The sequence below is a fragment of the Sinocyclocheilus anshuiensis genome, unplaced genomic scaffold (assembly GCF_001515605.1).
Source record: "Sinocyclocheilus anshuiensis isolate Anshui unplaced genomic scaffold, SAMN03320099.WGS_v1.1 scaffold127, whole genome shotgun sequence".
NCBI lineage: Eukaryota > Metazoa > Chordata > Actinopteri > Cypriniformes > Cyprinidae > Sinocyclocheilus > Sinocyclocheilus anshuiensis.
Window position 1 is genome coordinate 54158 of NW_015552528.1, and position 15878 is coordinate 70035.

Below are 15878 nucleotides of genomic sequence, written 5' to 3' on the forward strand. Positions count from 1 at the left end.
AAGTAAAGTAAACTTCTCTTTATTAGGGTTAGCATAAACTTCAAAGCAACGGTGAAGTCTCAGAATGACATCAGAAATCATAAACACAGAAAATGTAAGGTGACAGTCTTATCTGCAAATCCAGGTACCAGTTCACAGTCCAATATTCCAAAGAGGATAAACGAGGTAGGAAGAGCACAGGTAAGTGTCACAACAGTCCACAGGGCCGATGAAGGTATCACTGAGTAAGCAACCTCGAGACCAGCCGATGAACTAGTGGAGTGAGTGTGCTCTTATAGTGCTCGAGTGTAGGTGCAGGTGCTCAATACGCCGGTGATTGAGGGTGTGGTTGAGTGGCTGGTGCATCCATGACAGTACCCCCTCCCGCACGGGCGTCTCCAGACTTTAAAGTGCCATACTCTCTTTGATTTTTGCTTTTAAATAATTATGTCAAAATTCAGTGATTATTTTGGCTTTATCTATTACTCAGGTCATTGACAAAGCTGTTGTGAAGTATGTGGTCCAAGGGCTCCAGCTTTTCTGTGTTGTTGAACAAGAACCTTTTAAAGATTTTGTGAAGGAACTACAGCCTAATGCAAAATAATGACACGGCTGACCCTGCACTCTATGATCGATGATGCCTCCAAAGCAATGAAGGCGGCAGTGACCGAGGCCATGAGGGCAGTTGACCATATCGCCACCACCACTGACTGCTGGTCTACCAGAAGGAGGAGCTTCATAGGTGTTACTGCACATTGGCTTGACCCCGACAGTCTCACCAGATGCTCAGCAGCCCTAGCCTGTAAACAGTTGAGAGGTTCGCACACATCTGATGTGTTGGCAAGTGTCCTGAATGATATACATTCCGAGTTTGAAATTCGGGGCAAGATCCTGAGAACGACTAAAGAAAACGGCTCTAATTTCATAAAAGCTTTCCAGGTTTTTGGTGAAGATGAGAACAACAATGTGGTCAAAAGTGATGAAGCATCTCAACCAGAAGAGGATGAAGAGGGGAGTGAAAAAGTTGAGTTTGTTGATGTGTCAGCCCTTCTGAGTGAAGATGATGGGTTTGAGTTTCAACTCCCAAAGCACCATCGCTGTGCTTGTCACCTACTCAACCTAATAGCTACAGCTGATGCCATGAAAGCAACATCCAATGAGGCATACAAGAAAGTGTACCGTTCAACATTCTGAAAATGTAACGCACTTTGGAACAAATGTGGAAGATCCACACTTGCAGCCGGAACTGTTGAAGATGTTTGTTCCCTCCAGCTGTTACGTCCAAATGCAACTAGGTGGAACTCTTTGTTCATGGCAGTTTAAAGACTGCTGAGGATCATCAAAGAAAAGGGTGAGGGGGCCATCAGGGTCATCTGCACAGACTTGAAGGTTCCAATGTAAGTAATTGTGCATGTTTTTTGTTACCATAATTTAACACAATGTCTTAAATGTTTTACTACTGCCCCAGTGTTTCCCCACCCTTTCTTTGCCATTAACTGTATCCCAAGTTCCACGTATCATTGGTTCATTTTAGCTTTTTTCACTAGATGAATGGTTATATGTTAATAAACAGTGTTGTTGTATTACAGGTTTAATCCAGCTGAACTTGCATTCTTCACTGAATATACTGCTGCTATGAGCCCAGTCGCCCAGGCAACCAACATCTTGCAAGCAGAAGCACATGCCCAGATGGGCTGACTACTTCCAACAATCAACTTACTGACCATCAAGCTTGACCGAGCCAAGTTGCAATTGAAATACTGCAGGCCTCTGGTGGATGCTTTACTGGTGGGAATAAAGAATTGTTTTGGCCACATGTTAGGAGACCCAGAGTTAATCACAGCCGCGATTCTTCTTCCAAAATTGAAAACAATTTGGACAAAGGATGAAGCTACAATCAGAATAGGTAAAAAAAACATGGAAACTTGGGTTGAGTTCATGTTATGACCCCGTCTTTTCCTCCTTTACCTGATGGTGGCAGGATAACATTGGAATGTGACGTCACTGTTAATTGGATAACTCATGGGTGGAGAGTATGAATGTTTGGCTGAACTGTCCAACAGGACTTACTCTGGGAGAACTCAGTTCTTCCGAGGAGTCATTTGCGCCCAACTTGTTTTCTTCTTGTTGGTTACTATTTATCAACATTTCTTGCCCATTAGATTGATATTCTTGTTTGTTTATTTAAATCCCTAGACACTGTGTTATATTCTGTAACAGATAATTTTTCTTTTGAATAAATAACCTTGCAAGTCAAACAACTCGTTTTGTTTTGTGGACCTCTTTATGTGACGGTCAGGAACGAGCTGGCCGTGACAGTTCATCGTATATTATAAGATGAATTAATTTATATTATAATTTATATTTTCTTGCTCACTATTTCAGGAATGGACTCCATCAAGCAGCACATAGATGTCTCCTCCCTGCAGCAAGCCGATGTTAGATCCAGTTCATCTGACGACCGTGGCTCTGTGTCTGTGTGCCGGATCTTACTAAAGAGGATTAAGATGAGGACTGTTACACTTCAGTTTCAAGAGCGAAAGTTATCTTTCAGTTTTAAAACTTACCGTTTGAAGCTCTCCTTCAGTTTGTGTAAATAAAGAAGCTCTGTAACGTTCTTCCTGTGTATGCCTCTCTATCCAGCCGTGACAATTATAATGAGAGAACTTGAGTTTAAACGGATGACGTTTTATTAATCCGTCCCTTCTTTTCAGTTTCAATGATTTCGCTTAATCGTGCCAAGTTTAATTTATCCGTTTTTTTGTTTTAGTTAGGCCTAAATAATGGGAGCAAAATTATACACCTCACGTTTGACTAAAATAAAGAATTAATAAAATACGCAACAATTTTTTAAAATTAGTTAACAGATATATTTTTCCCACGTAGTTCTGTCAAAATAAAGGACAGGTAACAAATAACAAGGTATGTGCGTGACAAAAATGCATGCCGTTTTATTAAAGGAATTTTAAAATATAAATAAAAAAATTATTTGTGAGAAATATTAAGTATTGTAAGAATATTAGCATATTAATCCATGCAGCCTAGCTTACTGAAATAGGCTACCACTTTTAATGCTCCGATGCAAAGTAAACCACCATTTCTTTAAGGTAATAGGCCCTTCCGTTTTATTAAAGGAATTTTAAAATTATTAAAATATCAAATATTAAAATAAAAAATTATTTGTGAGAAATATTAAGTATTGTAAGAATATTAGCATATTAATCCATGCAGCCTAGCTTACTGAAATAGGCTACCACTTTTAATGCTCCGATGCAAAGTAAACCACCATTTCTTTAAGGTAATAGGCCCTTTTCACAGTGACGTCATAGAACTTCCGCATTTCTGCAAAGCAGTGTATAAGTACTTCTGTCTTACATTGCGGGTGCTGGATATTTGCAGGAATATGCTCGTGAACAACACGAAACACTAAAGGTCAAATTTTGAATAATAATGCTTACGTACTTGAAGGTTCTTATATTTGGATCCTTTTGGCAACGTTATTGTTAATTTCCAATTTACTGTTTTTAACGTGGGAAATTAGGCTAACGTTAGCTAAGTTATCTTAAAAACATGCATCTCGGCCTGTGTTGCGAGCAAGTTTACTGACTGGTGTTAACTTTTTATATTAATGTATAATCACTCACTTCTTCCAGCACTTATATGCTTAGAATAATTATATCAATTTACGCTAAATGTCAGTTAATTTTCAAATGCTGGTGTGATAAATCATTCATTTAAACAACAGTTTAACATCCAACAAGCATGGCACAGTCATCTTGTAGATGCTACTGTAGTGTTCCTTGTTGTTCAAACAAACAGAAATTCCCATATTTAAGTTTCCACGATTTTCCAGTGGACGCAGAAATACGTGCCAAATGGGTTAGGGCGAGGGACCGAGTTTTAAAATCCTTCGTGGGAGCACCTACGTGTGTAGCCAGCACTTTGCCCCAGAGGATGCATGTACAACAGAGAGTGGACGAACTAGGATCAAAAAAGGGGCAGTACCGTCTAGATTTGCCTGGAATGACTGGGTTAAAGGTAGGTTGACATTGTTAAGTCTGGTAGTGCATTAAAATGTAACAAATAATGTATTAAAGTATAACATTACCATGCCTTACAGTTAAAAGTACAAAATATTAAATCATCTTGTTGCCTTTAAAATTGCCATTAGGTGTTGTTGCATTTATGATGGTGTGTTAATTTTGTGTAAATTTTCGGGGCCCAAGAAATTATTACCAAATATCTATAACAACAATCATGTGTATACATTTATTTCACATCTCTAGGAAGAGGCAAAGTAAAATGTTTTTTCTGTATTGCAGAAAACGTATGTAGCAGTAAATTACTTTGTAACTATAAGGTTAGTAGGATTCAGAGCAGCTGTTCTTCTGTGGAAAAAAGTAACCCCATGGAGCCATGTGGATTACTTTTATAATAGATTGATACACTTTTTGGCTTTAAAATCGGCCCCCCCTATTCACTACCATTATAAAGCTTGGAAGAGCCAGGACATTTTTTAATATAACTCAGATTGTATTCATCTCAAAGAAGAGAGGCATATACTCCTAGGATGACTTGAGGGTGAGTAAACCACGGGGTACTTTTTTTTTACCTCCACAGATATTACATTGTAAACTTAGTCATCAAGAGTCAAGCTCACTAACAAAACAGCATCCAGTAATAAAGATTGAGTGAAAGCAGATAGATGGATGAATTATACATATTAAGGTGTATGTGTTTTCTTCCTTTTAAGGTAAACTGGATTCTGCTGCACAAAGAATTCAAGAGTCGGAGCTTCAGGTTTTTTCTCTTGAACTTGAAATGCAACAGCTGACGGTTAAGCAGCAGCAGCCACTGATTTTCAAGTTCTGTGTCACAGATGAGGACTTCCGTTACTACACATGGTTCAGCTCAAAGATCTTCACTGTATTTTGGGAGTCAGTTTACCCCTCTGCTTCAAGGCTTTTGTACTGGTCCACGGCACAGCGAACAGCAGAAGAGACACCTAGCCCTCAGCGAAAACTTCCACTCATTGACAAACTATTCATGTTTCTCTGTCGTGTTGCTGCTGCGTTTCAAGAGAAAACCTTATCGTCCATCTTTGAGGTCAGCTTGTCCACAGTTAGTCGCATCATTTTAACATGGACAAGCTACCTTTACCAGGTTCTCGGCTCACTACCATTGTGAATGACAAGGGAGCAAGTGCAGGCCACAATGCCTGACAACTTCAAGCTCTACTGCCCTCAGGTGAGAGTGATTATAGACTGCACCGAGATCCGCTGTGAAACAGCGTCGTCTCATTACAGTCAGAGACATTTTCCAACTACAAAAATCACACTACCTTTAAAGGTTATCATATTTGTATCAAAACTGTACACAGGCTCCATCTCAGATATAGAAATTACTTGGCAATCACAGATCTTGCCATTACTTCAGCCAGGAGATGGTGTAATGGCCGACAAGGGGTTCCAGATTGAGAAGATGCTGACAGAGATGGGGGCAACACTTATCATTCCTCCGATATGTTGAAAAAAACAGCATATGCTGGTTAGGTATGTTTTGACGCTGGGATGCTGTTTTAAGCTGGTCGAAACATACCTAACCAGCATATGCTGTTTTTTTCAACAGGGATGAAAAAATCTAATCAGCTCAGCTTGGAGGATACCCAGAAGACCCAGGCTATTGCTCGCCTAAGAATTTTAGTTGAGAGGGCCATACGCAGGGTGAAGGAGTACCGTATTTGGGATGGGCTTGTTCCTCTGTCTATGGTAGGTTCAGTCAATCAGCTGTGGGTCATCTGTTGCATCATGTCAAACTATCAGGGACCTCTTGATATCAAAGGGCACAAACCAGTCTGAAGTGTTTCCTCCAAAACATTTCTTGGGTGAGCCTAAATCTTTACTGCTGTTTGCTGCGTTTGGCACTGTGTAGATGAACTGTAAATAAATAGAAGTGTAAATAGAAATATTCTCATTTTTTTCTTCGATTTTGCATGATGGTAGGGTTACGTATTTTTTCATTGTTATTAATGAGTAATTTTGTGGAGCATTCTGTAAAATGTTTCTTAAGTAAAATGTATTAACCTTTTACATAAAAAAAGAAAAACAAGGATATTTTTTAAACTTGCCGTCTTTTTTATTTACACATGCAAGTATGGTTGTAGAAATGAATGAAAAGCCTCCATAGCAGCTCAGAGCAGTCTACAAACAAGGTTGGAAGCACTTGCAGCCATGGAACATAAGCACATAGAGACGAATGACAGACAGAAAAAGCCATATATATTTACATACAATGCAACGTTGACTGAGAAATGTAAAGATACCTGTAAGGAACAAAGTATTTACAGTACAATAGGAATTTACATACATATCGTAACTTAAATATTGCCTCTAGATGTGCATAAACCAATTTCCATTTCAAAATTCTGCCTCAACGTAGTAATACATCCATGTAGATGTTATAATAAAAATAATCTAGATTCTTTCGCATTGAGTTGATGAACTCCTCATCCCGAAAGATCCTTTCAACTGTGAAGTCAGTGTGCGTATCTGTAATAAAATCGCACCACTGAAGTCCACTTAAGGCCAGCTGACCTGATAATAAAACTTGTGGCTCTTCTTAAGGCAGGCCTGGCCTCGAACTGTGATCAGGTGTCTCACTTGAGAAACATCTTCAACGTCGCAAGTCTTTACCTCTGCCAAACCAAATGGTGGTGTTTCTCTTGGGTTGAATACTTTAGCATCAGGGCTTGCTGCAAGGTGAGGTGCATCAGGTTGTATGATGATCCCACACTGCATCACAGAGACATCACAAAAATCAGAATACTGCCTTAAAATGTCTGGTTCCAGATCCATCCCTCTTTTCATTGCAGCTGTCTGGGGAGTTCCTCTGAGAATGCGAGCTCCTAAGGCTTTGGCAGAAGACTCTCCGCGAACATGGCATATTTCACCAAATCTGCTGGCTGTAAGTCTGGGTTTCCGTATTTGTGTCCACAGCTGGCATTTTGACTGTAGTTGTGTTTCTGCCTCAATAGCACCAGAGATGTGCCTTGACACCCTAAGGCTCTCTAAGTGGCACTGTTGCTTGTAGTTGGGCTCAAAATCAAATTGACATTTAAAGTTGTAACCTTCAACGGGCAACTGAGGAAATTCTGGGGCACCAGGGTGTTTAATAATGTCTCTACCTATTTCAGGAGGGCACTGGTAGGAGAGCACAGACCCAAGAGGCACAGGGCCAAGCTTGGAGTCCACAAAATTAAGTTCCTTAAGACAATGCAGTAGTTTGCAAATTCCTGGTTGTGGGGATATGTCTTGCAACTTCTCACCACTGGCCATAATGTGAGGATCTGGAAGAGGCCCTGTTAGAAAAGTGAGATATGTCAAGTTAAATTTATATATTTTAATGTCACCCAGCCTTTCATATAGCCCCACTCTGCACATTTTGTATGTCTCCCTTACTGTCTGTGTGAGTGTCTGTCTGTATGTGTGCGTGTCTATCTATCTATCTATCTATCTATCTATCTGTCTATCTATAAATGGCTTAAGAACCACTGATACAGCAGACACCAACAATTTTAACCTCTATAAATATACATAAAAAAAATTGAGCGCATTATTGAATAATTTGCATGTCATGTGTGGGGCTCCCCTTTAAGAATTTATCATTTGCTGAATAATAATATCATCCAAATTATATTAATTGTTATGTAAAATTAAAATGACAGATGTGGGTGGGTTTATTCAGACTTACCACCATATGCTCTGTATAGTGTAGATTCTACACCAGTTCTGGCACGATTCTTGGTTTTTGTTGGTTTACACACTGCCATGTCATTAGTCGCCTCCGGTGCAATTCCCTGTAATATAATAATGATGATAAATAATTCACTGACTGGTAGTCCAACATCACTAAATGTATTAATGAATAATAAAGTCTTACCTGTGTCCAGGGCCGCATTAAGACCTCACTGGGCCTCGGGGCTATGAGTTACTGCAGGGCCCCTCCTCCTCCTCCCGCCCCACCTCGCCCCCAATTCAGCACCCACCTCTTTAGGTACACAACTACTGAGGGAAAAAAAATGTGCATCCTTCTAATACTGCTGAAGTAGTAGTAACAGAATCAAGATGAGAGAAGAATGTAATTCTAGCAGTCAGGATAACAGTTGCCAATTCAGTTGCAATATACAATGAAGAAAATTGCTTACCTTAAAAACTTTTTTTCCTGCTTTTGCGGGAAGAGAAGTCCTTGATAAGGTCACTGAAGTCCAGGGATTGGAGAATGTCACTTTCCAGGGACATCAAAGTAAGATGGTTTAGTCTCTCTTGTAACATGGATGAACGAAGATGGTTTTTGACTAAAGACAGTTTGGAAAAGGAACACTCTCCACTGGCGTTAGTCACAGGCAAAGTCAAGAAAATACGAAGAGCTATGTCCACATTAGGGAACACAGACTGCAGGTTTTTCCTTTTCAGAAGCTGAAGCAAGGCAACAACACTTTTGCTTTTTTCATTTTTTGTAAAGTCCTTGAATTGGGCAATTTCATCAGGGAAGTCATCTTGAAAATCTGTGTGGTATTTCTTCTGAAGACACAGAGCATTAGAACGTAGTTCTTCAGAGGTGATTGTATGCATGTTGCTCAGAAATCCAAAACTTTGCTCAAGATCTTTATATGATTTGTAGCGACGATCAAGCTCAGCCACAAGTTTGTCAATTATGACATTAAACACACAAACTTGAAACTTTTGTCTTCCTGTCATTGTACTCTGTGAATCTGGGACAGATGAATCATCTGGTTGCTTTTTACGTCGTCTCTCCCTTTGTATGTCAGTTTTGTATGTCTGTGATACACATGATGACATGTTTTTGGCTGTTGACTCAAACCTCTCAAACTGATCACGGAGATCTGCAATAAAATCTCTCAACGAGCCCACCAAAGCAACAGCGTTAGACAAGTCAAGGGCAACCATTTGAAGTTGTGTGCTTGTTTTTTGAACACGTTGCAGAACTGTGTTCCACACACAGCACAGGATGGCAATTTCAAGCTTTTCCATCTGCCTAGAGAGAGATGTGGCCTCATTACGAGTGGTCAGGTTTTGATGATCGTCATCTGCTATTGTTTGAAGGGACTGGAAAATGTTGTCATAATTCAGACAAAGGGTGCTGGCTGCTTGTGCATGCGCGCTCCACTTTGTATTTGACAAGGATTTCAGAGTTTGAACACGTCCCTTCTCATTTTCTTCTAGGTTGGATGTAACAATCTGCCACCTCCAGGTGGATTTTGAGCAGAAGTTAAAAAGAAACTGTACAAATGTGAAAAACTCATCAGTCTCACAAGACAACGGTTTACAGCATTTACCCCAACCAAGTTCAGAGTATGTGCTGCACAGGGAACCCATTCAACTAATGGGCTGACTTCACGTATACGGGATTGCACACCTTTATAAACACCAGACATGTTACTGGCGTTGTCAAAGCACTGTCCACGGCAGTTCTCTGTTTATGTTCATCTCCGTCAGAACTGAAATAACTGAATTGAACAGTGACTCACCAGTGTGACTTCTTATGGGTAGGAACTTAAGAAAACGCTCCTCTGTGCTTCCTTCTTCAGATACATGTCGCACAACAAAATGTGCTGCACAGGGAACCCATTCAGCTAATGGGTTGACTTCATGTATACGGGATTGCACACCTTTATAAACACCAGACATGTTACTGGCGTTGTCAAAGCACTGTCCACGGCAGTTCTCTGTTTATGTTCATCTCCGTCAGAACTGAAATAACTGAATTGAACAGTGACTCACCAGTGTGACTTCTTATGGGTAGGAACTTAAGAAAACGCTCCTCTGTGCTTCCTTCTTCAGATACATGTCGCACAACAAAAGTGAGCTGGTCTGAATGTGAAATGTCTGGGCTGGAGTCAACAATTAGCGAAAAATATTTGGCCATCCTGATTTTATCCAGGATGACAGAGAGCAGCTTGTCACCCATCAAATTGATTAGCTCCTCACACACAGTAGATGAAAGATATGAAGGAGTCTCCTTGCCTGCATTGCCAAATCGTACAATATGCTCTCTAAGAAATGGATCGAATTGACTGATTAGCTCAAGGCACCCCAAGTAGTTTCCATTCTGGGGTGATCCAAATTGTTGGTTGTCTCCTCTGAAACCAAGTCCTCGCTCAGATATAAATTTAATTACGGCAACTACTCTTTTAAGAACCTCTGACCAGTACTGGCTCTCTGTTTCGTACTGCCGTTTCAATTCATTGTCAATTTTACCCTCCCCTGCAGTTCTTGTAATCCACACAAGCATGCATTTGCGATGCAACTCAGATCCCTCATGCTCTACAATCCGATCATTTGCATGCTTCCAATCATTAAAGCCATCAGTACTTCCAAATTTTGAATGGGCGTTGTTGTCATTTCCACCAAATAGACGGCATACAAAACAATACACCGCTCCCTTAGATGGGGAATAGAGCAGCCAATCTCGTCGCACATTTTCACCATTTACTAGTCTGCGATTAAAAAGACTTTTCGAAAATCTTCTCTTTTGATTTTTATATTGTTGCTCTGATCCAGAGAAATCAGCTGCCATATTTTGACAAAACTGTGGTCCTCTCTCTGCCCAGTACTCTTGAACCTTGTCATTGATCTCTCCCCAAGTTCCAGGATCAGTGCTTGTGTACGCTGGGATATCAATGATACGACACAAGCATGCATTTGCGATGCAACTCAGATCCCTCATGCTCTACAATCCGATCATTTGCATGCTTCCAATCATTAAAGCCATCAGTACTTCCAAATTTTGAATGGGCGTTGTTGTCATTTCCACCAAATAGACGGCATACAAAACAATACACCGCTCCCTTAGATGGGGAATAGAGCAGCCAATCTCGTCGCACATTTTCACCATTTACTAGTCTGCGATTAAAAAGACTTTTCGAAAATCTTCTCTTTTGATTTTTATATTGTTGCTCTGATCCAGAGAAATCAGCTGCCATATTTTGACAAAACTGTAGTCCTCTCTCTGCCCAGTACTCTTGAACCTTGTCATTGATCTCTCCCCAAGTTCCAGGATCAGTGCTTGTGTACGCTGGGATATCAATGCTATGCAGGGCAGGTGAGGAAGCCGATGCAAGGCCACTGGTCTCGGGCTGATCTGCAGAAGGCTGTCCAAGTTCATTATTATTAGCATCAACTGTGACTGGAACGTTATCTCCTTGCTTAGTCTCATTAGCTTCAGCAGCAGTTGAATTCAGTGTTTCGTCTTTCTGGTGATCTGGTGAGGATAAGCATGTAAAAATTTGACACATTAGCTGTGTAGTGTTTCTTCTAGTGCAGTGTATCCGATAGACTACGTGCACGGAGAGTTATAACTCAGAACCACAGGTTTATTACAGAACACCAGCAGCTCCTGCTGCTAACCCGCTCATGCATGGTACAGTCTCACTCGTCTGACCCAGTAACCCCCCACAGTCAACCCCTAGGTGGCCCTCTAGTGGAGTCAATATACAATTACATCATAAATGCACATAACACTACACCACATTCCCCTTTTTTCACAGAAAACAATACAAGCTATAAACAGGATATATGAACACTGAATATAGATCTTAAAGTCCTCGTAACAGGAACATTTTCTTTCTTATTTATAGCAAACATCTTGTCCCATAAGCAGTTTAAATCTTAAGCATGCTTAACCTTAATTACTAGGCAAATATATAGTCAGTTCATACAGTAGTCCTGAAACCTCACAGGAACATTCACAACCCGACCACTCCTGGTGGTTGTGGTGCTGCCATTATGTACAGATTGCTGTGGCACACACTGTACAGACTGATCTGTCACTTCACGTGCCTCTGGTATGTGAGAGTGTATGTTGTCATGGGTCTCATCCGCTGGATCAAATGTTTCTGTGGGCTTGTGAATTGTTTTCCTCAGGTGGCGCCTGTTGCGGCGGAACTGTCGTCCTGCTTCATTGACGACGTTATATGATCTTGGCTCATCTCGTTTTGAAACAATGAGACCTGGTTGCCACCCTCTGTCTGTTTCAATGTGCACGGTATTTCCTACATGTAGTTCTGGAAGGCTTTTTGCTCCCACATTGTAGTGACACGCTTGCTTCTTTTGCAGGGTTTGGAGCGCCTGATGAACACCTTTGGGAGTAGCTGGTCGCAGGACTTCACTGGACACTGGTAAGGTGCTCCTCAGAACTCTTCCCATCAGAACCTGAGCTGGTGAGTAGGACGTACCAGTGATAGGAGTATTTCTCAGTGAGAGGAGAGCAAGGTGATGGTTCACCCCCGATTGTTCCGCTTTTTTCAGGACTTGTTTGACAGTTTTGATTGTTCTTTCCGCCAGCCCGTTTGACTGAGGGTAGGCTGGACTTGAGTGTGTCAGCTTAATGCCCCACTCCGCAGCAAGCGTCTTCATTTCATAGCTAGCAAAGGGTACGTGATCGCACACTAGCTCTTTTGGAATGCCATGCCTTGCATACACTGCTTTCATCTTTTCAATTACTGTATGCGCTGTCTTGTCTCTGATATTCATCACCTCAGGGAATTTTGACATGTAATCGACAATCAGTAGAAATGACCGACCTCTGATTTCAAAGATGTCAGCAGCTATTTTTAACCAGGGGAGCTCTGGGATTTCATGAGAGATGAGTGGCTCTTTCTGGTTCCTGGGCTGGAACTGTTGGCATGTTGGACACATCTCAACCATCTGTTCTATGTGTTTGGTCATTCCAGGCCAATACAGACATTTTCTGGCATGTGCTTTTGTGCGTTGCATTACTTGGTGTGAGATATGTAGTTTCTGCAACATCTCTGTTCTCATTGACTCAGGAATCAAGATTCTACCTGATACCAGCAATATGCCATCTTGCACAGCCACAGTGTGTCTGACAGGCCAGAACTGTTGAATTGAGGGACTGAGTTTCTTTCTATGTGTCGGCCATCCTGTCTTTTGTGTTTTCACAAGCAACTGGAGTGTACTGTCTCTTGCAGTAGCATCTGTAAGCTGCTTCAGCATTTCTTCACTGAGAGCCTCTGTTGCTTCAAGTGAATATATGACCCTTTCATCACTGAGATCATCTGTACCTGTGTGTTGGCCTTCAGCGACAGCACGTGACAGTGTATCAGCAATTAACATGTCCTTACCAGGTGTGTATTGGACAATGAGGTCATATTTCTGTAGCTGTAAGAGCATACGTTGGAGTCTCGCCGGTGCTTTGCTCTGTGGCTTCTTGAAGATAGCCTCCAATGGCTTATGGTCTGATTGGACATTCACACTGCGTCCGTACATATACTGATGGAACTTTTTGGTTGAAAAGACAATCGCCAGTAGCTCCTTTTCAATCTGGGCGTAGTTCTTTTCTGTATCCGTTAAAGACCTGGACGCATATGCTATTGGTTGCCCCTCCTGCAGCAGACATGATCCTAAGCCATCTTTGGATGCATCTGTTTGTATGGTGAGTGCTGTGTTGGGGTCGTAGTACCTGAGAACTGGTGTGTTGGTCAGTGCTGTTTTGAGTGCAGACAGTGCCTTGTCTTGTTCTGGTTGCCACTGGAATACAATGTCCTTTCTCAACAGCTTTCTGAGAGGAGCCGTGAGTGATGCCTCACCTGGAATAAATGGTGCAAGATATCTTATCATGCCCAAAAGGCGCTGCAGTGCTTGTCTGTCTATGGGTGCTGGCATGCTTACTACTGCATGTATCTTGCCATCATCTGCTTTCACTCTCTGTGGTGTTATCACATGGCCCATGAAATGTACATTGTTCACCTTGAACTGAATCTTGTCAGGGTTGAATTTCACATTGTGTTTTTTGGCTCTCTCCATAATTTTAGCAACAATGACATCATGTTCTTGTTCTGTGGCAGCTGCGACAATCATATCATCAGCTACAATGTGTACACACCGCCTATGTCTCCGAACACTTCATTATTGTACTGCTGGAAAACTTCACTAACAGACCTGATACCAAATGGTAGACGTTTGAATCTGTATCTACCCCATGGCGTGTTGAACGTGCATAGTAGGGAGGATTCCATGTCAAGTTTGACTTGCCAGTAGCCGTCCTTTTCATCAAAGATGGAGAAAATTTTCTTTCCAGCAAGCTTGCACAGGACATCTTCAGTTGTCGGAATAGAGAAGTGTTGACGAAGAACAGCTTTATTTAGGTCACGAGGATCCAAGCATACTCGTAGTGACCCATTCTTTTTTTCAGTGACAACAAGGCTGTTGACCCAAGGAGTGGGCTGGGTGACTTGTGCTATAACGTCTGCTTGCAACAGCTGATCCAGTGTGTCCTTCAGTTTGCCCAGCACTGCTAAGGGAATTTTTCTGCAGCCATGTATGACCGGGATTGCTTTCGGATCGACATGAATATGATGTTCACCGGGAAACTGACCGAGCCCTTCAAAAACTGTTGGATGTTGTGCCATCAGCTCCTCTTTTGAGGTAGAATGCTTAATTACAACAGCCTCAACTCTTTTAAGCAGTTGCATCCGTTCACATGCTTCCTTACCAAGTATTGGAATGGACGAGTGTCTGGTGATGTAAAAGGGTAAGCAAACTTGCACTTCGGGTGTGACACACTGAAGGTTGGCCACACCTTCTGGCTTTAATTTAGTTCCACCATACGCCACCAGCAGACGAATGAATCTGCTTTGTGCTGTTGAGATGATCAGAGTCCAATTTGAACTTCACTGTCACATTTCCAATGTCTACATCTGTGTGCCATGCGTTCTGTACAGAGCCGCGGGTGTCTTTTAGTTCAACTGACCCGATGAATAATGAATCAACAGTGACATTTCTATTGTGTTTAGTCTTTGTGTCTTTTTGTTGAGACATGCACACTGAGGCAAAGTGATTACGTTTTCCACAGGCATGATATGTTGCGCCAAAGGCTGGACACTGTCGTGGAAGGTGAGATTTTCCACACTTTTTGCAGATGAATGAATCTGCTTTGTGCTGTTGAGATGATGTTCTTTCATATCTCTTGCTCTGTCTTGCATCTTTTGCCTTCTTTTTAATGACGTGAACAGTTTTACTCTGCTCCCCCATTGCTTGAATCTGTGTTTTAGCTGCCTCTGCTGCTCTACAAATGTCCAGTTTTTTCAAGGGTCAGGTTTGTTTCTCTTAAGAGCCTCTCCTTTAAACGCTGATGACTGATATTGAACACAATCTTGTCTCCTCTATAGTGGAGTCAATATGCAATCACATCATGAATGCATATAACATTACACCACTCCCACGCCGCTAGAGATGCGAGCTGCTGGACTTGCTGCCTGGAATGGAACCACACCCGTGTCGACGGGCCAGGATGCCGAGCCACTATTCTCCTCAAGCGCCACGGGCCAGGGAAGATGAGCAGTTGTGACAAAGCCGCCGCCCCTAGCGCCCCGGACCAGAGAGGGGAGCGCGTGCGGATGTCAGACTCCGCCCCCTACCTGGACCCCTCAGTCAAGGACATTGGCACAGGGCAACAGCAAAGGGCTGCGGTCACTTTAAAACCTCATGATCTCGTATACTAATAGTAATACACATGTTAAATACTTTAAATACTGACATTCATTCAAGACAAACAATACTCGGAAAGACAGACATTTTTACACATAACTATGTGTATTTGAAAGTTGGGAAAGACGCAAAAAATAACTTAAGTTAAGTCAGGCACTGTGCTGCTAGCAGCTGCTTTAGATGTGCATGTTTCGGTCTCAACACGTGCATTTACCAAAATGAATTCTCCCCCGCTGCTTAATGAGCGGGAACGGTTTAAAATCATTTGTATGTAAACCACAATGTTTAAAATGCAGTTAAATGATAAGCTCCCATCATAATGACGCAACACGATATTTCAACCGGGTTATTGCCCACAGGCCACAGCCTATC

At 41.8% G+C, this 15878-nt stretch overlaps 1 pseudogene; it reads left to right on the forward strand.

Annotated features, from left to right (window-relative positions):
* The first annotated feature begins 3854 nt into the window (after positions 1-3854).
* Positions 3855-5508, forward strand: LOC107663572 (uncharacterized; annotated as a pseudogene).
* Positions 5509-15878: the final 10370 nt, after the last annotated feature.